A 21,335-nucleotide genomic window follows, 5' to 3' on the forward strand; every position below is an offset into this window, starting at 1 on the left:
AATTATTTATTTTACAAATCTCCAGATTTTGTATTACTTAAAACCCTCTGCTGAATCATGAAAAGAAGCTTAAGTTAGCAAATTTCCTCTGCAAAATCGAGCTACTCCCATCTGGCGAACACTTGGACGCCCAGTCAGCTCCTATGGAAATGATTACTTTAAAATTCTATTCAGCTTGCCTGAGCTTAAAAATTAGCTAGGATCACACTCTGCACATGTATTTTACTATCAGGGATTTGACAGCCTGGACTCAGCAGCGACGGTCTCCAGGCTTTTGCTGAGGCAGAGATGGGGATGGGAGGTAAGACGCACAGGCAGGCCCAATCCCTGGGTATCTGCCAACCCACTGCCCTGCTCCCACTGTGCCAGGGAGAGCCCTGGAGACTGGTATCTGAACGACTGAACCCTTCACCTGGGGACCACCCAGCGGCTGCCGCCACTGCCCCGCCCTCCCTCGCTTCTCCCACTCACAGTTAGACCTGGCCGGCTTGCAGAACTGAGGACCACGGTCCCTGCTCCTGCCTTTTGGTGACACAACGGGGCTGGGCTCTGTCTCCTCAGCAGAGGCTGCTCCACCTGCAGAACTGCTCCTGAAATAGAACAAAGGGGACACTCACTCAGGTGGAAAGACAAGGAGAAGCCCAATTATTGTCCAGTGTCTCGTTTTTGGATCACAGGAGAAATTACACCCTAAGAATGTACAAAAACACACTTCTATAAGACATGCTATTATTTATCAAAATTTAAGTGGACTTTAGGGGATATTGTAGGCTGATTAGAAGAAAGAATATTTTTTGTGTGTGTTTCTGTATTTGTAAGTATGCATTTACTTATTTTTATGCATATACTACATATAATTTTAGTCCAAATAAATAATTTGTTGTATGTCTTTATTGGAGCCCTGGTGGTGCAGTTCGAATCCACCAGCCGCTCCTTGGAAACCTTATGGGGCAGTTCTACTCTGTCCTAGAAGGTTGCTATGAGTTGGAATAGACTCTATGGCAACAGGTACATCTTTATTGCATGGTTGTATTATGTGCTAAGATCTCATTAATTCAACTTCCATTAATTTCTAAATTATAGACATCTGTATGGGGATATTAATACCACGTGAGACTTCTTCCAGCTCTGAACTAAATTTCAGAAATTTAACTCTGTTTTGAGAACTAAATACTGTTTTGTTTGGTGTGTTCCACAGGGACTTGTTTTGGAAATATTATCTACTTTGCTGTTCAATAAAGATTTAAATAGGAGCAACTTCAGACATTCAGGTAAATAAAAAGATTTGAAAGCCGGGAAAAAAAAAAACCAAACCTAGTGCCATGGAGTCGATTCCAACTCAGAGCGAACCTACAGGACAGAGTAGAACTGCCCCATAGGTTTTCCAAGGAGCGCCTGGTGGATTTGAACTGCTGACACCTTGGTTAGCAGCTGTAGCACTTCACCACACCACCAGGGTTTCCTTGAATAGAGAATAAGTGAAGAATTGAGTATTCAGTTAGGAATTTCTGCAATGTGATACAAGTGGTATATTCTAGAATAGCACTGTTCAACAAACTTTCTGTCCTAATGAAATGCTCTGTATTTGCACTGTTCAGTACAGTGGCCACTGGCCACATTGCTATTGAGCATTTAGTGGCTAGTGCTATTGAAGAACTGAATTTTTAGTTTACTTTTAATTAATTTGAATTTAAATAGCCACTTGTGGCTAGTGGCTACCTATTGGAGAGCGTTGTTCTACAGTTTATCTGTGTCTAGTGTTAACGATAAAATGAAGAAATACTTGAATGCCCTTCAGCTGCTGAATGTCTATAAAACAGGAACGCTACTAAAACATAAGGCTCAGGCACGTGGCCTTCCTTATGAAGCTCGCGATGCTTGAACTTTGGCTCAGCTAGTAGGTACTCAGACATAAACAAAGTTTGAGTTAACCCTAGGCGATATGAGAACCTTTTGTCCTGGAAAGCTGTGGGATCTCAAATTATCTTTAGCAATAAAGTTCAATGAAGGTAAATGGACTCAAGACCTTGGCTTTTCCAGTCCACTGCTCATGTGGTATGACTCCTTGAAGAAGACTGATAGGTAATAGAGACAGACAGGTAGGAGACACTCCATAAGCAGAGCTCCCTCCATGAAAAAGATACTCAGATTCGGACTGGATAGCCGGACCAAACTCAAACCAAACCCACTGTCGTCGAGTTGATTCTGACTCACAGTGACCCTATAGGACAGAGCAGAACTGCCCAATGGGGTTTCCGGGGCTGTAATTTTTATGGGAGGAGACTGCCATATCTTTCTCCCATGGAGTGACTGGTTGGTTTGAATCGCTGACGTTTCACTGAGCAACCGAACAGGCCAATAAATATTTTTGTGCTTCTCTCCGTATCATTCTTCCATAAATATTTACCAAGCACCTACTATGTGCAAGGCACAATGCTTAGTGCTGGGGATATAGTGTTGAAAAAAACTGGATGCAACCCCTGCCCTCTGAAGATGCTTTACTGTATTAGACAGTAAGATTTTTTTCCAACGTTGTCTTCTAAAATTCTTTTTTTTTTTTTTCTGGATGTGGTGAAATAAGATGGTGGAAAGGTATACAGAGAAAATAGAAATGCTGAAGACCCATACCCAGGTAGATGGCCAAGCTTTTTTTTGAAATGCAACATTTGAGGCAGAGAAAATTGACATTTTTAGAACATGATATGAGTATTGTCATTCTACATTTATTTCACATTTATTTTCTTCTCTATGAACCAGAAGAATGTTCTTTAAAGTAATTATTAATTAAAAGATTTTTTTGTTGGTCTTGTGTGATGATACTTTTTTTTAAAAAACTTTGCGATTTATAACATTTGTAAGAAACAGTGATACAATTGCCATTTATGAAGTCATCAAATTATTCAATATCCAAGCACCACAGCAAGACATGAAGGGAACTATTAGCTACACAGGCAATACGTAGCTCATTGTATTTCAATTCATCTTGAAAGAATGAGCCAGAAATATGGCAAAGTACTAAACTAGAACTATACAGTCAGATTCTCTTTCTTCTCCACACAGAAACCACCTAATTAAATGTACGGTCCAACCTGAACTGGTTAGATAAATTCTCAGTTGTGTCACTATGGAAATTTAAGAAGAGAATTAAATTAATTCATCTACAACACATAGTGCTTAAAGGACCTGAAGACCATAAGGTCATTTCTCTGAATATATAAATTGATACTACCCTTGATTTAGTAGACAGGCACTTTGAAAATAATCAAAAATATATAAATTATAGAGCAATAAAAGAAACTGTAAAGAAATTTATTTATATAAATACTTTGGAACTATTTGTATATAAGAACTCTATACTGAACAAAATGAAAAAGGGAAGGGGAGTTTGCTTTACTCTTTAAAAGTTTTTATACCCTATGGAGGTTTAAGGAGCCCAGGTGGTGCAAATGGCTAAGCTCTTGGCTGCTAACAGTTCGAACCCATCCAGCAGCTCCTCGGGAGAAAGACCTGGCAATCTGCTTCTGTAAAGATTACAGCTAAGAAAACCCTATGGGGCAGTTCTGCTTTCTCACATGGGGTTGCTATGAGTCAGAATTGACTTGACTCCACCTAAAAACAACCACCACACATGGAGGTTGCAAAATATGGATGAAAATTCTTTGACAATCATCTGCGTTTCCTCTCCTTGCATCTGGACCAGCTTATGACTGCCTTGACCAACAGAGCACAGTGGAAGTGGTACTATATAACTTCTGAGGTGGGTCATAAAAGGCCACACAGTTGCTGCCTTGGTGGCTGGAGCAAGAACCCTGTTGTCCGGAGCCCTGAGCCGCCAAGTAAGAAATCTGACTACCTGAGACCACCATGCTGGGGAGGCCACTTGTAGGTGCTCCTTTTGGCCGTGCCAGCAGAGTCCAGCCTTCCTTCCATTCCTGCCAAGGCACTAGACAGGTAAGTAAAGCCACCTTCAGACCAGCCCATCTGCCAGGTGAGTACACCAGGAAGAACAGAAAAACCTCCCAGGTGAGACCTATGTGAATTCCTGACCCATACAATCGTGAGATAAAATGTTTGTTGTTTTAGTTCACTGGTTTTGATGTGGTTTCTTAGGTAGAATAGATATCTGGAATATATCTTCTTGTATGTATGAATCATCAATAATAAAATTAAAAAAAAATTGAATGTAGAAGACACACTGAGAAAAATTATTTGCAAAAATTTATAGTCTTAATATCCTTCTTATATAAAAAGCTCCAAGAAAAAAATACTAACACTGTAATAGGAAGATGGACAAGGAAATGAACAGATAATTCACAAAATATGAAAAAAGAGGCTAATAAACATGTAAAGGAATCTTCAACCTCATTAGTAATTTAAGGAATGTTAGTTAAACAATGGATTGAAAAGTTGGTTCTCAAATTGGCAAGATTAAAAAATAATATTTATTTTGGGTTAAAAGGGAGTAGAAAATGGCACAAACTTTCTGAAAGAAAAGTTCATATTGTATATCAACAGCTTTTAAAATATCCATATGTTTTGACTTTTCTAGGAATCTAGGAATTCAGTTAAGAAAATAATTAGAAAGGAGGTAAAGTACTATATAAAGTGTTTATCACAATTCTATTTATAGGAGCAAAAATATAGAAACAGTCTAAGTGTCAATCAATACGCAGTTAAATTGTGCACTTTGTATTGCAAAACATTGTTTCATTATTTCGAATGAAATTTTCAAAACGTTTCATTTGTTCATTCTGAACTGCTGACACGGTAACCCAAGCCTGTTGCCGTTGAGTTGATTCCGACTTGTAGTGACCCTATAGGACAGAGCAGAGCTGCTCCACAGGGTTTCCAAGGAGTGGCTGGTGGGTTCAAACTGCTAAGCTCTTAACCACTTTGCTACCAGGGCTCTGCAGACACCAGAGCAGAGTAGAAAGAGATGAGACTTTATGGGCAAACACACCGGACTTGAATCCTGCTTTGCTATTTACTTTTGCTGAATCTTTGGAAATTTGGTTTAACTCTCTTTCAGTTTCCTAATAAGGAAAATTGGGCTAAGTGCCTATACCACTGGGTGTAGTAATGACTAGAGGAAATTATGTACATGGTAGTAAGTACCTGGAAAAATGCAGTTCCTCAGTAAACATTGTTTCCCTTCTCATGATCTCAAGTTACCATCTGAGTTCCATATCCAATCCCACACCATTTTCCAAATTCACTAAAATTTCTTCCACTCTTGCCCCCTCTATGCACCTTTCCCACCGTTCCCTCCGCCATAGTCAGAGTGTTCTTAAAGACGACAACAGAAATGAATTAGCTCTGATAAATGGAAAAACAAACTGTGGTATAATTTGGAATATTATTCAGCCATAAAAAGGACGGACACGTCACAACAAGCATGAACCTTGAAAACGTTATGCTCGGTGAAAGAAACAGTCTCAGAAGGCCACCGAGTGTATGATTCCATTTACGTGAAATCTCCAGTACAGGCACATCCATGGGGACAGAAAGCAGACTGGTGGCTGTAGGGGGCAAAGGAGGGGCGGATGGGGAGTGACTGCTTCACGGATATGGGATTTTCTTTTGGGATGATAAAAAATGTTCTAGAACCAGATAGCGGTGGATGGTTGTACGACACTGTGAATGTGCCACCAAATTGTCCACTTTAAGACGGTTAAAATGGTAAATTTTAAGTTATGCACATTTTACCACGATAAAAATCATAAATTAGCCTGTTCTCTTGCATCTGCTATTGCCCGACCCTCCGAGCAGCAGATGAGGTGAATTTCAGAAATGTAAATTGGATGGTGCCATCATCCTGCTTAATTCTTGCCTCTCCCCACTCACTCCCCATAGCACTTAGAGCAAACCTAAACTTCTCTTCTGACTTCCTACTTGTCTGTTTCAGGCCTCACCGCCTCTCTCCTCACCCTTGGGTCTCCAGCCACACTTCTTAATTTTCCATGGAACACCTGCTGGTCCCCTCTTGGGGCCTTTGCTATTCTTCTGCCTGGAATACTCTCCCCCCAGAGCATTGCATGGCTGGGCCTTTTACCACTGAAGTCCAACTTGAACATCACATTCTCAGGGAGGTCTTTCTTGACCATCATATCTAAAGTCAGCCCACTCATATTCACATTTGCGTAATCTAATCCTCTTTTAGCAGTTATACCTCCATTTTATTCACTGATAGTCCGCCTTATCATCACGCCTTCCTCACTCTCCAACCCCTCCCTGACAGCAAGGAACTCGTTTTGTTTACTGTGATATCCTCTGTAACCAGAGCCAGGCCTGGCACACGGTAGGTAATAAATATTTGCTGGATGCCTTGCAAACGCTTCTGGTACTTCTGAAACACGAAACTCAGCACTGCAGGAGAAACAGCATCTGACGTTCTTTCAAAAACAGAATTTGTAAATTATATGGGCATCTTTAAAGGCTTTGATGGTTCTGATTAGAGCTAACTACGTTGCTTCAATTTAAAAAAGAAAAAGAAGAGCCACAGACAAAATCACAAAATGTACAATGATCTCAGGAGCGCGATGAGAGCTTCCCTGTCAAACCAGATACTTTTGAAACTAGACCACTACTCAACAGGCTCGTTGCTTTGAAATGAGTAATGTTCGCCTCCCACCAACATTTTTATTGCTGCTGAACTTGTGATTTATTTACTGGCTAAGGAACGAGTCTTAGTAAAAGGTTCCTCCCTTCATTACTGAAAGCGTTGAAAACATTGAAAGCTTTGTAGGCTGGCTTAGCACAAACCTCTAGAACGAGGACATGTCTTGATCACCTCTTGTTGACTGGATGGGAGTTAAAGCTGTTCCTCTTGGTATCATCCGCTCTGCAGGATGCTGGAACCTTGGTGGTTGGGCCTTAATGGCCAGGTATGATCTCAAGATTTTACATAATGAGATCTATTTCTGTAGAGCCCATGGGAAAATCTAAATTGTTACTTATAGATACTCCATAACATTTCAGAAAGTACATAGCTCACATTCACTCAGACACTCAGCCATAAGCTTTGTTTTCCACATAGCCTATCCCCGCCATGTTTGAATTTCCTCTACAAAACAGGGTGGACACATTTTCCTGATTCTTGAAGGAAAAGGAAATGCATGTTTATTAAACATGTACTTGGGGCCAGTTTCCTTGTTAAGGGTGTTATCTGCACAGTCTCATTTAATCTTTACAATTGTGCGATAAGCAAGTAAAGGCAATGAGAAGACAAATTTTATTCTTTCACACATTGTTGAAGGAGAAGGTGGGTGAGTCAGGGATTGGCAAAATGGAGGAACTGACTATTCATATCCCATTGACATTACCCCAGAGTTAGTTTTAAGGGATACTGTATTTTACTGATTCATGGCAGTTGCCTGGAGCATGACAAATGTTCGTCGATCAACAATACTATTAAATTGGACCTAAGATTTGCTCAGAAACTGCACATGTGAGGTTTTAGAGAGGCCAGGACTTAGAAAAAGATAACCGGGTGAGGCACCTTGAGGTTCCTAGAAGCTATCCTTAGTTCTCATAGAGCAGAGCATGTGATTCGGTTCCATTACTTCTGGATAATGCTTGAGAGCTGGAGGGAGAAGGGGGAGAGGCATTTCCCTTTCTCCATCCATCAGAAGGAGCTCTTTAGTCTTCCAGCTGATTTTCATGAAAACTCAAAATTGTTCATTATCGGATAAAACTCTAGGACTGTTAAACTCATTTCTACTAAAACAGGATCGATTCTGAATTAACAACTCAATCCTGATAAATTAGAAAAGAAAAAAAATTCCTAAGATTGTCCCAAGCCAACATTGAGGATTTGCATTGCCAAATCGCTGAACTTCTTTTCAGTGTACTATGGTTAAATCAAAACAAACAAAAAAAACCAAATCTGTTGCAATTGAGTTGATTCCAACCCATGGTGACCCCATGTGTGCAGAATTTCTTCATAGCATTTTCAGGCTGTAATTTTTGGAGCAGATTTCCCGGTCTTTCTTCCAAGGAGTCTCTAGGTGGGTTTGAACCGCTAATCCTTCAGTTAGTAGTGAAACACTTAACTGTTTGTGTCACCTGGGGACTTCTACGTTATGGTTAGAGAGACATTCATTTTCCTTTATTTACAATAAAGTAAATTATTATTGTCTAACGACCACATTTAATGGTCAGAAAGTTCAAAGAAGCTCAGTCTAAGTGATCTGGTCAATGAAAGGACTGACAAGACCTAAATATTTAAAGTCTATCTGGATATCTTAGATTCCATTAGTTTGGAATACAAAAAGGTGGGGTGAGAAACTAGCACTTCATTATGTGATTATATTTGAGAAATAATTACTTTAATTTAGAGAGCTGGAGAGAAGAACCTTCAAGAATCTAAAAATCAGGCCCTCATCATACAACTTAAGAGATGATATTTACCAGGAAATAGTCTATGAGATTTTCATTCCAGGTGCATCCTTTTGATGCTTTTACAACGGATAGTAATAGTCAAATGCTTCCCAGAAGTTCCTTGTCCTTGCTAAAGAAATATGGAAGGTGAAATTATAGACCTTTCTAAATGAAACCATTAGATGAAACTTTAGACGGGATAAAGTATAGAGAACATAATGCAGGTTTAACACATAGTCAGAGGCCTTCTAAATGACAGAGTTCACTAAAGAGTCTAAGGCTAAATCTTCATATTGGTAAATGTTCACGGATAACCTGACATGAAATCTTATTTCAGTTATACAGACATTTGGCATTTTATGAGAAATGCTCGGATTGAACCCCAAAGTCAGAGGTAAGTGGATTTCTTTGCTGGGGCTAGCTACATTATGACATCCTGTATTCAAGTCATCTTCTTACTTGCATTCTAATTCATTAATTTGTTCATCCATACAATTAATTTGTAGAATAACTGATTGATTAAACCAACATTATAACTCACTAAAGATGAAAAGGCAGAATTAAATGAGCAAAGCTCAGTTCTTACTCTCAAGTTGCTGACGGGCTGATGGATCTGTAATCACTGGATGACCTGGGAAGCAACTTGGTTTGGGCAAATTTTTTAAAAAATGCCTTGGGCAAGTAAATTTAACTCAGTTTTCCCTCCTGTTAAAAGTTGGTTTATTCCTGTTTAAGACTAGTCAATGATACTGGTTCAGTACAGTTAACTCACTAATGTGATACTCTGAAATAATCATTGTACGTACCCTCAAAACAAAGTGAGAAATTTCAAGTGTCTTTGCAGTCACTTGTCCTGTGGAACAACTACAAGGGTAGCCCAAGGAGGAGGAAGCCGAAAGGAGGAAGCACTGTGCTGTGGTGTGTCTGGGATATTGACTGAGGTTCTGAAAACAGTCCATAACCTTGGTGGGACGAGCAGAATGGGGAACCAGGAGTAGATTGTCTCAGCACGTCAAGACCTAGTATGTTCCAGATACTAGTTTTGGTTTTTTTTTTTTTGCATTTGAGCGTGATGCTTACCCACCACTCCCCCGCCCCCAATCAAACTATGTTGCCTATAATCCAAGGTAAAATTTGATTTCCAGAGAAAGCCCTTTGGGGAAAAATGTTCTAAATTAAACCATAACATAAATAATAGTAATTATTATTCACTGAGTATGTCTTACATGACAGGCTCTGTGTTAAGTATACTTTATATATATTATCTCATATAATCCTGACCGCAACCGTAAAATAAAGCATTCTTCTTATTTTTGACCCAGCTGCCATTGAGTTGATTCTGACTTATGGCAACCTCATGTGTGTCAGAGTAAAACTGTGCTCCATAGGGTTTTCAATGGCTGATTTTTCAGTAGATTGCCAGGCCTTTCTTCTGAGGCACCGCTGGGTGAACTCAAACCTCCAACTTTCTGGTTAGCAGCTGAGTATGTTAACCATTTGTACCACTCAGGGATTCCTCTTATATTTAAGAAAACCTTAAGTTAACTCTCTCTATAGATATGTGTGTGTGTGTGTGTGTGTGCATGTATACACACACACATATACACACACGTACACGCACATTTTAAAGACAGAGTTTATATCTGGTTCGCTTCTCTCTCCCCACTACGCAGTGAGTGGCTAATAATCGGTGCCTAGGAAATATTTGTTGAATTAAATGAAATGTCATTTTCTGTGCTTTCCCGAGGAAAGGATTTCATCAATCATTTTGTCCTTTGAAAACCTAACTTTGAAGACACCTATAGGTGGTGCAGAGGTTAATCACTCAGCTACTAACTGGAAGGTCAGTGGTCCAAACACTTGCTGAGAATTTGCATTTCTAACAAGTCCCCAGGCGATGCTAATACTGCTGGTTATGGACCAATTCTGAGAACCACTAGTAGAACAGTGGTTCTCAAAATTTAATGCACTTGTTAAAACGTAGATTTTGATTCAGTATACCTGGGATGGAAATGCAAATTCTCAGCAGAGGTTTGAGTCAAAATGAACTGGTTCCAAGCCCGAGTTCAAACCCACCAGCCAATCCATGAGAGAACGATGTGGTGGTCTGCTTCTTAGGGATTATGGCTTTGGAAACTCTATGGGGCAGTTCTACTCTGTCCTGTAGGTTGCTATGAGGTGGAATTGACTCAGTGGCAGTGGGTTTAGTTTGGTTTGGTGGGTACAAACAGGTTTGTGGGATAGATTAGAATTTCTGTTTTATGGATGAATAAACTCAGTCTTAACGAAGACAAGGGACTCGTCCTACGGGTATGAATAGGTATTACAAATTTTTAACCCAACTAAGAAATGTGGATTGACTCATCTCTGGGTTCTTGGGTCTGTAAGGAAGGCTATGGTAAAGGGAGGAAGGTTAGAAGGGGCTGTGTGTGGATTGCTGGGAAGGAAGAATAATTAATTCTGATGAAAATGACTTTCGTTGCCTTTGGGTTAAAAAAAATAAAGAAATAAGAAAGCCAAGATACTGTGAATTTGACAGTCTTCCCTGGGGTGTCTGAGCTATAACAACTTCAAAGGGAATGGACCCAGCGATGCTGTGAGCTAAGGATCCCAGCAAGATCCAGCTCACATACAAGGGGAAGGAGGGTCACGGTGGAGAGCAGGCTCCCAGACAGCCTTGTTTTCCGTGCACTTGAGGCCCTGGTGTATTTGATCGTCCAGTTGATGAGTGGACCCTTGTCCACACTGCTCATTTTCCCGAAACCCCCCATTATGGCTATGGTGTGCTGGGAATGGAAGGCTCATAGGATGACACAGACTCTCTCTCCAGCTTTGATTAATCCCATGAGATTTTTTTTTTAGCATCCAGTCATGCAAGGACCATCACTGTCAAACATAATCACATGGTGCCCACCTGTGTGTGCATGCGCAGTGCTGTGCAAGGCCAGTGAGATGTACTTCGTTCCTCCCCTCTGGGAACTCTCAGCAAAAACTAGACAATAGACGTGGCAAGCAGAATGGGGCAAACAGACACACAGCTGTATAAACAGAGAAGTACAACCAATTATAGAATTTTGGTACAAGAGGTTAGCGCATGTGCTGTTTGTGTGCTGGAAATAAAGGGGAAATTCTGCAGCTTGTGGAGAACTCGCTGGAGTCTGTGCCAGGGGCAAGAAAAGGGTGATGGAGTTGGTGGAACCATTCTGCTTCTGTCAGTTAAAAGGGAAAGAAGCTTTCTTTTGGCGTGGGAGGAGAGGACTTTTTTCCTTCCCTGGTACGTACTTTGAGGGCACATGTATTGTTACTCAGCTCAGGGTTCCTTTTAAGAAACTCTGTTGTAACCAGCCTAGAGGAAGAAAACAAAAAAATATTATGCAGGACACAGCCTGCCAGAGAGTTCATAAGCTGTCTTTGCACTGGAAACCAGGCTAAAAAGAAAATAAAAACGAGAATATATTATAATTGTATGTTCCACTTATAAGCAACTAGCCTATGCCAATTATTTTCCAAGGAAATGATTACCTCCGGTGATTTTTTTTTTTAAGGGGCAACATTTTTGTTGCGATTGTCTAGCATTTACTGCCTTTGACATCCTGAACATTGTCAGAAATTAATCTGGAATCGTAGAATTCAGCTGAAAGGGAATTCCAGGCAGGTCTCTACCTCAGCCACCCTGGGCTGATAGTTATCTCTCTTCTTTTTAAATATATCCAGATAAGAAATTTGAAAACCTCCCCACGAATCTTTTCCAGGGTTTATAAAACCTTTACTGCCAATAAGATCTTTCCATCTGACTGAAATTTCTTTGGTTGTAGTTTAAATTCATTTCCTCTTCTTTCCTCATTAGAGAAGAGGGTATTACCCCTGATGATAGCCATTCCTCTAAAGACAGCTGTCAAAAACACACCACAGACGTCTTTCCTGGATACACACAACTTCCGTTTAGGATGTCATCTATTTACAATTTTTTTTTGTTTGTTTTTGCCTCTCGCTTTTCCTCAAGATAAGATAGCCTGCTAGGATCTCTATAAATTGTGAGTTCCCGTAATTGATTTCATGAGTCTCATTCTAAGAATATTGACAGGTCGGTATGTCCCATTTCTCTGCTTCCAATTGGACCTTATTTATTAGGTCATAAAAAATCTAATTTATACTTCATGCTTTTCTGGAGCTGATGAGGTGGTAGTCTCAAGATGCTGATGGCCACTTCCTAGCTCTTAACAGCTTGGACAAGCAATTTATCTCTAGATATCACAGTGAGATGAATGCCTTGTTTTTCTCAAATATAAAATGAGATGGACAAAGTAATTTCAAGGTTTTATCTACCGTTAACATTCAACAATTCTATGACTATGTTCTGACTAGTTCTTTGGCCAAAAGGGCAGCTATTTTCCCTCAACTACTGATTATATATATATATATATCCACAGCACTGGCTTGGATATATATTTTGTGATACGATTATAGTTTTGTTTTGTTTTTAAACAAAGGATACAAGAAGAGACACGTAGGGCAAGGTCTGGGGAGGTCCCCAATGTGAAGCTTCCACATGTCAAAAAGGGCATGTCATTCTCCCAAGAACAAATGTCTTTTACCAACCAGGAAGCTAACGGAGGTTGTGTCCAGAGCTTTTATTGGGGGTCTCTTGATGTAACGACCAATATTTTAACCGACCGTGTCTATCACAGTGATTAATCCGTGTCATCCTACCACTGATTTTTCAAGCAAGAATCTTGAGTATATGTTTTTAATTTTTTTTTTTTTTTTTACTGAGGTATAGCTTACATATTTTAATATAAGTTGTCCCAATTACCTACTTTTGTGAATATGATACATTAACATCACGGGACTTAAGCTTAGATCTCAGAGTTTTTACACAAGCTGACTCATGTTTTAGTTTATTATTGCCTGTATGTTTTGCCAGGCCCCTAATATCATATATGAGCAGTTTTATTAAGTAACGTTTAGTCTACTGGCAGAGAGTTGGCAATTCTCACTCTCCTCTATCCACGTGGATATGTTTTCCATCTTTCACGCCCTGGGATCCTTTTAAACACATACTAACAAAATATGATGGCACATACCAAAAGAAAAACCAAACCCAGTGCCGTCAAGTTGATTCCAACTCATAGCGACCCTGTAGGACAGAGTAGAACTGCCCAAGGAGTTTCCAAGAAGCGCCTGGCGGATTTGAACTGCCAACCCTTTGGTTAGCAGCCATAGCACTTAACCACTACGCCACCAGGGTTTCCTGATGGGACATAGTTTCCTTGAAAAGAGAATTCCTTCACTCAAAAAACTTAATATTGAATTGAAAGAAGTCCAAAAAAAGGAGGGCCTTGAAAAAAGCCCATGGCAGAAATAGCTTTGGAGGTGGATATTTTTCTCAGGTGATTATTTATGGAGTGACCAATTTCACCTCACTCCCTTTAAACTTTTGCTCCAAATTAAGCACCTTCGACAGGCACATCAGGTTTAGCCACATCACCGGCATCACTTAAAACCCAGTGCTTGCTGAAACATTCTCAGAGGCTTTGCCATAAATGTGGCTGTTTTCTCCTGCCTTTTCATGTATCAGCCTGGCCTTCCCTTGCCCCCTTTCTTGGAGACACACCTTTAAAGTCATTTTCTACTTGACTTGAAAAAAGTACTTCATCAAGCTTAATAGCTAATTAAAGAAGGGAAGTCTGAATTTAGTCATTCTCCAGATATCAAAACATATTTGTATAAACTTGAGCCACTCTTATTTTGCAAGCAGGTGTCCAGCAATTTATTTTCCATCTCAAACAACACATCTACCTGGTTTATACGCTGTTCACCTTTGGGTTGTGGCCACCATGATTTGTTCTTTCCATTGCCCTGTGGGCATCACCGTGCCCCTCTTTCTGTCTCCTCAGCCCGCCCCCTCCAGACAGGGCACAAAGCAAGCGTGCTGGGCTCACTGGCTGGCTGACTTGTCTGCTTATCGGTCAGCTGAAATTTCTTAACACTTTTTGTAAGCTTTGGTCCCTTCTTACACCACATACCGTACATGTCCCTGAGTAACATTTGCACTTTTCCACCAATAGCAGTGCCTGCTGGCTGTCGCCCAACACGGCGTAGGAGTTGGTGGTGAGTGAGAGGGATGGCATTCTGGCTCTTTCATTATTTTTAATTCTCGCCTGACATTCTGAATGGCTTAGAAAATGCTCTCTGCCACTGCTTTTATCTTCTCCTCTCTGTCTCGCTTCCAGTTCACCATTTCTCTTCTGCTCCTTGTTTGCCCCTTATCCCTCCTACTATGCAGAAAGTGCGAACAAAGCAGACAGGGAAGAGCTGGGGTAGGAGACTCGTTATGAGGGTCTTTCCCCCCATTTGCTTTGGTTCTCAGAAACTTCTCCCCATTCTTTTCAACTCTTAACTTAAATGATGTTTTCCTCGGTTTTAATTCCCAAAACACTGCTTTTTCTTAGCTCATAGTCCAGCACTAGGTCCCAGCTTCATTCCACTATGTTCTGAACACCTGGCCTGTTTTTTCATTTTCCCAACATAGTAAGTACTAAGTAGCTCATTCTGCGAGGATAAACCAATTCACACATGGCTCAGAGTGAGGGAAGATTGTTTTAAGTTCTCTTGGGTACATACGCCAGATTATATGATACGTTTATGTGCAAGGGCTGCTTTGGTAAGTATGACTCCCTTGAAATCCCCTGCTGAAGATCATTATTATCCTTATCTAATGTTTTTTTTTTTTTTTTTAATGTTTATCATCTTAAATTCCGAGAGAGAAAATTCGGGTTAGCTGAATATACAAACTCGCCCACAGTAATACAGTACACATATGCATTAAAAACTGGCATTGAGAACATGTTAAAAGATGTACAGAAATCTTAAGCTTTCTTGCTCTACCTCCTTGTCTTAAAAATTTCTACCGGCCATTTACTATTAGAAAATAACATAAGATGTACTCATGCAGAGGCTGATGCAACCATGTACAAAAAGTTAACTTGCCTCCTCTGCTAAAACCTCAGCAGAGATGGATCTACTGGTTGAATCACAATATGGTATCAGGGGTGTGATCAAGTGAGAAATTCCATGGCACAAGTCACAGGTTTAAGTGGATCTACTTCCTGTAAGAACTTCCTACCTACAAACTTTGGGTCCATAAAGTTCAGGCTAGCTTTGGTATTACTGACTCACTGTTCCAAAGATGATCAAAGACAAGCCTGGGTCTGAACACCATAAATGATTATAATTCTAGCGATGTAGATTCACACATGTGCAAATATGCAAAGGAATATCACAGTTGATCTAGCTCAAAGCAGATATTAGAACTCTGAGAACCCAGTGGGATGGAGGAAGCCCATGTCACTCACCTGCTTAAGTAATTTACACAGCCCCGTTGCCATCAGGACCAAGTCCAGACCCCCGGTACTGCATCGGTGGCTTCAGCTTCCTCTCTTCTCTCACTTCAGCTGCATAGAACTACACACAGTTAAAGGAGCTCACTATGCTCTCCTGCCTCCTGGACCTGCCACGTGCTGTTACCTCTAATTTGCCAGGCTCTTTTCTTTTTTTCTCTTTATTTTTTGTAACTAACATTTATTATGTTCTTACTTTGTGCCAGATACCGTTGTAAGTACTTGGCCTGTGTTAACCCATTCAACCCTTACATCCAGCACAGATACAGTACTATAATTGTCTCCATGTCACAGAGATGAAACTGAGGCACACAGAAGCTCAATGCCTTATCCAGGGTCACCCAGCTAGTACTTGGAGGACCTGCGGTTTGAATCTGAGCAGGCTAGCTCCAGAGCCCACGTGGTTTCCTCTGCTCTCTTCAAGTCACCTGCTTTTGCCGTCAGGGTGCTTCTGCCTGCCTCATCCTCCTGTGCCGTTCGGCCAGTGGGCAGGTCCTGCCTCATCTCGCAGCAGGCTGCCTAGTCCTCTGGGTTGTTCTTCTCCCTCCACGTTTAACCTGACAGGACCTAGTGAATACACCTCAGGGTTCTGCCAGGCTAACTCCTACTCAGCCTTCACGTCTCAGCCTGGATGTCACTTCCTCCAGAAAGCCCCTGTTCCATTAAGTTTAAATTAGGTGCTTTTTGTATTTATTCACAAATGCCGTGTCCTCCTGCAGCGTAGCAATCACCCTGTGTAGAACTGCTGGTCGGCTTGTCATTCCTCCCTGCACAACTTCATTCCTCCACGTCAGACCTGCAGGTTAGGACTCTTGTCTTGTTCACTGTTATATCCTGAGAGTCTAGCACAGTGCCAGCCTCATTCTGAGGCTGTTGTGAGGAGCAAATAAAGTATCACTCATTCAAAACAAAAGCATTTATTGAGTGCCTACTATATAGGTCAGGCACTGGTCTTGGTGTTTGAAGCCCGAAGTGAATAAAAAGTATATTCTTAAAATTTGTATCTGCTAAATGGATAATTACTCAAGCAAGGTGTCTGACATGTGATTAAGTCCTTAATAATAATAATAAATTATTAGTCAGTACTTAATAATAATATTAAATTATTACCAAAAACCAAACCCACTGCCATTGAGTTGATTCTGACTCAAAATGATCCCGTCGGGTTTCCGAGGCTGTAAATCTCCATGGAGGCAGGCTGTCACCTCTTTCTCTCATGGAGTCATTGGTGGTTTCAAACCAGCAACCTTTCGGTTAGCAGTTGATGGCTTTAACTGCTGCGCCACCAGGGCTCCTTAAATTATTAGTCAGTAATAAAGTCAGTATTTGAGTGCTTACTATGTGCTAGATACTTCAGTGCTCTTCATGAATTATCTCGCTGAATCTTTATAAAAAAATCCCTGAGTTAGTACTTACTATCCCTACTTAACAAGTGAGGAAACTGAGGCACAGAATGTTAAGTAGCTTACCCACACAGTTACTCAGCTATGGACCCAGAATTCAAACTCGGACTGTATGACTCTTAACCCTGGGCTCTTAAACATTCTACTATATTTCTTTAAAATTTAATTATTACTATTATCATCATAGAGTCTCTGGGTGGTGCAAACGGTTAACGCTCTCACTGCAAACGAGAAGGTTGGAGGTTTGAGTTCACCCAAAGGTGCCTTAGAGGTGAGGCCTGGCAATCTATTCCCCCAAAATCACTCACTGAAAACCATATGGAGCACAGCTCTACTCTGACACACATGGGGTTCCTGTGAGTTGGCAACTGGGTTTGTTTTTGTTTTTGGTATTATTATCATTATTATTGTCATGATGCAATCAGTAAGTATATGCTAAATAAAACGAGGTCAGAATAAGAACTCTTTTCCTGAGATGTGTCTAACGTCACTTTCCTGTTTATATAGTGAAGGTGCGGCATTCTGGTACAAGTAAGTATGCAATTGAAGTTTTACTAATTTTTGCTTATAGAGCTCCATATTACTGTATTTTTATGCAAATAATACACACCTTCTATGTTTGTTTGCCAACTACTCCCTCCCCTTGTGAGGTGTTTTCATAAGTGCCTCTATGCCAATTTTTTTGTTTTTTTACATGTTGCTGAAAAAAATTAGCATAGCACATTTACAAAAATACCTGGTGGGAGGGGAAAGAAGTAGCTGGCAAACAAACAGAAGATGTGCGTTATTTGCATAAAATACAGCATTCATCTTCTATCACATAAAAAAAAAAATGGCTTCCATAAAGTCTTTCTTACTCCAGGAAAAAGCTTTACTACTAAGGATAGGAGTTATTGCCTGAAATCGACTTTGCAGAAAATGGAAACCTCACTGAGAAACAAATATCAGTCACTGGGCAGTCTCAAGTGGATTTTCTCTGCATTTCCAAGAGACGATTGTAGGATAGGATTAGAGGTAGCCTACCTGCTTTCCTTCCCTGCTCTTCCTGATTAATTCTAATTAGCTCAAGAACACAATCAATCTTGCCCATTTTCAGTTTTTGTATTAGTTTTTGTGGACTCTCAGGGTTTAACAAAGAGTGGTTAGAGAAACAAGAAAATAGTTGTTCCCCGTTTTATTCCTCCCCCGCCCATGCACTGCGTATGAGTTGAATATCTACCATGAGTTCGTCCATCATGGTGTTCTACTCCATAGCATCAGATAAGCCTAAGACATGGTACTTGGCATCACAGGGCCGTCAGTCTCTTGAGAAGACAAGATGTGCACAAAGAGCAAAAGGGAAACAACGTACACAATAGGTAATTGATTCCTCAGTTGTGTGGACTAGGCTTAGGGATTGTAGGAGTTCAGGAAAAAAAGGGAGATTCATGAAGGCCAGAGATGCGAGGGAGGGAAGATATCATAGAGAAAGGGGCAGTAAACTGGGTCTTGCAGAGTGAATAAGAGTTGGATAAACAGAGAAGAAATGGGAGTCATTGTACATATGGGAAAAGATTTAGCAATTGAACGGATGTTTTGATGGTAAGGACGCTGGTCTGGCTAGGACACAAGGAACATTTTGCAGACTACTGAACAATATACGTCCAAACAGGAAAGCCGGTAATGGGGAACACAAGGTCGAGAAGGGGAGAGTGTTGACATGTCATGGGGTTGGTAGCCAATGTCACAAAACAATATGTGTACTAATTGTTTAATGAGAAGCTAGTTTGTTCTGTAAACCTTCATCTAAAGTACAATAATAATAACAAAAAAAAGTGTCCATGAAGTTAAATATGTGTCCCTTCAAGAGTATCTAAATTGGGAAATTCTGTCAACAACAAACGATCTAGCTCCGACTCTATCACTAGTTTTTGATTCTGAGCATGTCGATCTTTCGGAAGAATTAACACTAGTTAAACTTTTTTTTTTTTAAACAGTAAAAGAAACATCATTGGAATAGGAGTTTTCTTTTTTTTTTTTTTTAATTGTACTTTAGATGAAGGTTTACAGAGCAAATTAGTTCCTCATTAAACAATTAATACATATTGTTTTGTGACATTTGTTGCCAAACCCACGACATGTCAACACTCTCTCCTTCTTCACCTTGGGTTCCCTGTTACCAGCTTACCTGACCCCTCCTGCCTTCTTGTCCTTGCCCTTGGGTTGGTGTGCCCATTTAGTCTCATTTTGTTTTATGGGCCTTTCTAATTTTGGGCTGAAGGGTGAACCTCAGGAGTGACTTCAGTACTGAGTTAAAAGGGTGTCCAGGGGCCATACTCTCCAGGTTTCTCCAGTCTCTGTCAGACCAGTAAGTCTGGTCTTTTTCTGTGAGTTAGAAAAATCTTCATTTTTCTCTAGCTCTGTCCAGGATCCTCTATTGTGATCCCTGTCAGAGCACTTGGTGGTGGTATCTGGGCACCATCTAGTTGTGCTGGACTTAATCTGGTGGAGGCTGTGGTAGTTGCGATCCATTAGTACTTTGCATTCATCTTTCCCTTGTGTGTTTGGATTTCTTCATTCCCCTTTGCTCCAGACAGGTTGGGACCTGTGGAGTATCTTAGATGGCCATCCACAAGCTTTAAAGACCCCAGACGCTACTCACCAAAGTAGGATGTAGAACATTGTATTTATAACCTATGTTATGCCAACTGAGCTAGATGTTCCCCAAGACTATGGTCCCCACAGCTCTCAGCCCAGTAAATTTAGTGTCTCAGGGAGTTTGGACGTGCCTGTGAAGCTTCCATGACCTTGCCTTGGTCAAGTTGTGCTGACTTCACAGTATACCGGTATTGTGTACAGTCTTACCCTTCACCAAAGTTACCACCTATCCATTACCTAGTTGGTGTTTTTTCCTCCCACCCCTTCCCTCCCTCAGAATAGGAGAGTTTTAAGTTCTAAACCTAATTGAGACTTGGGCCTTTTCCTGACATTAACTCATCACTAAATTGCATGACCTTGTTAAAGTTGCTTGACTCAGTTGGGCCTTGGTTTTCATATCTGTAAATAATAGGGGTTGAAACATCTTGTTTCTAAAAGGACACTGAGCTCTAAGATTTATAGCTTTATGATTCCTTTTGCAATTTTCTGCACCCAGGTGATCTTTTATGATAAATGAACTAGGATGGATTTTCAGACTAAACTCAACTAACAGTCTGGGTTTCTCCTAAATGGATTGTTCTAAATGATATGTTCAATGTGTCATTCCTTTGTGGGGCCATAAACAGTCAAATCATAAGATCAAAGACTTTAAGGCTAAAACAAGCCTTGCCAGACGTAGGCTAAAATGGAAAACAGTGCTGACTCAGTTGTTACCTTCACATAAATGTAGTGATGTTGTTGATGATGGCGATACTGAATACTGTCTGGATTTACTGAATGCTTACTTCATGCCAGGAGTTTTACATGGATCATGTGTTATCTATAAATATTGTATTCTATTTACAGCCCACAAAAGAGAGGTTCGATGGCTCCCCTACGCTCTCCTAGCTCACCAGTGGCAGGGCTGGGATCCAGTTCCAGGTCTTTCCAAGCACAAACCTATATGATTCCCACTATGAATGATATCTCCTTGCTCAATGAAGGATTCAGGGGCATAAAATTGCTAAAACTTACATAGAACTTAATTCCGTATGAAGCTAACAAAATTCTCAGTATACCGTAAAGGCTGAAGAATTAGGCACATTGAAAATAATTAGGATTTTTGAATTCCTTATGTGTTTAAACCAGAGAGTCAAATACCATGGCTGGAATTTAAAAGAGGCTGAATAATCTTATGACTAATAATGGCATTTGTAGTCATGAGGATTGAGACAAAAAAGGAGCAAACAGCAAGCTTCAAGGTCAAACATTCAGCATCAGGGAGTTAGCAAGTCCTTTTTCCTTAAATTTAAATGCCATGCAAAGAAATGTTGATGATGGACTGCAATTGTGGCTTATACCACTAATAGGTCTTCTGGGGGGTCACAAACCATCTGATATGACAGGAAGGCCACTTACTATGCTTTCTGTCTGGGCTTCTATTCTGTTCAGCATTGTCGATAAGGTGCGCTGATTGAAATTCTTATTAAATAAGCTTTCTTTTGCAGCACATTTTAAAGCATGCATATAAAGATTC

The 21,335-nt window shown here is 40.4% G+C and overlaps 1 protein-coding gene across 4 annotated transcripts in view; it reads right to left on the reverse strand.

The window, feature by feature from the left end:
- Window positions 1–21,335, reverse strand: part of COL8A1 (collagen type VIII alpha 1 chain) — a 184,312-nt gene that overhangs the window by 78,167 nt on the left and 84,810 nt on the right. For 2 of the 4 annotated variants that reach the window (XM_010598600.3, XM_064273054.1), the window contains exon 2: window positions 472–590. The gene's annotated coding sequence lies outside the window, so the exon portion shown is untranslated. Of the gene's footprint in view, window positions 1–471; window positions 591–11,293; window positions 11,418–15,734; window positions 15,812–21,335 lie in introns of those variants that run through there. The other 2 variants (XM_010598599.3, XM_010598597.2) reach the window with 2 other exon arrangements.

Source organism: Loxodonta africana, chromosome 20, assembly GCF_030014295.1.
Source record: "Loxodonta africana isolate mLoxAfr1 chromosome 20, mLoxAfr1.hap2, whole genome shotgun sequence".
NCBI classification, from domain to species: domain Eukaryota; kingdom Metazoa; phylum Chordata; class Mammalia; order Proboscidea; family Elephantidae; genus Loxodonta; species Loxodonta africana.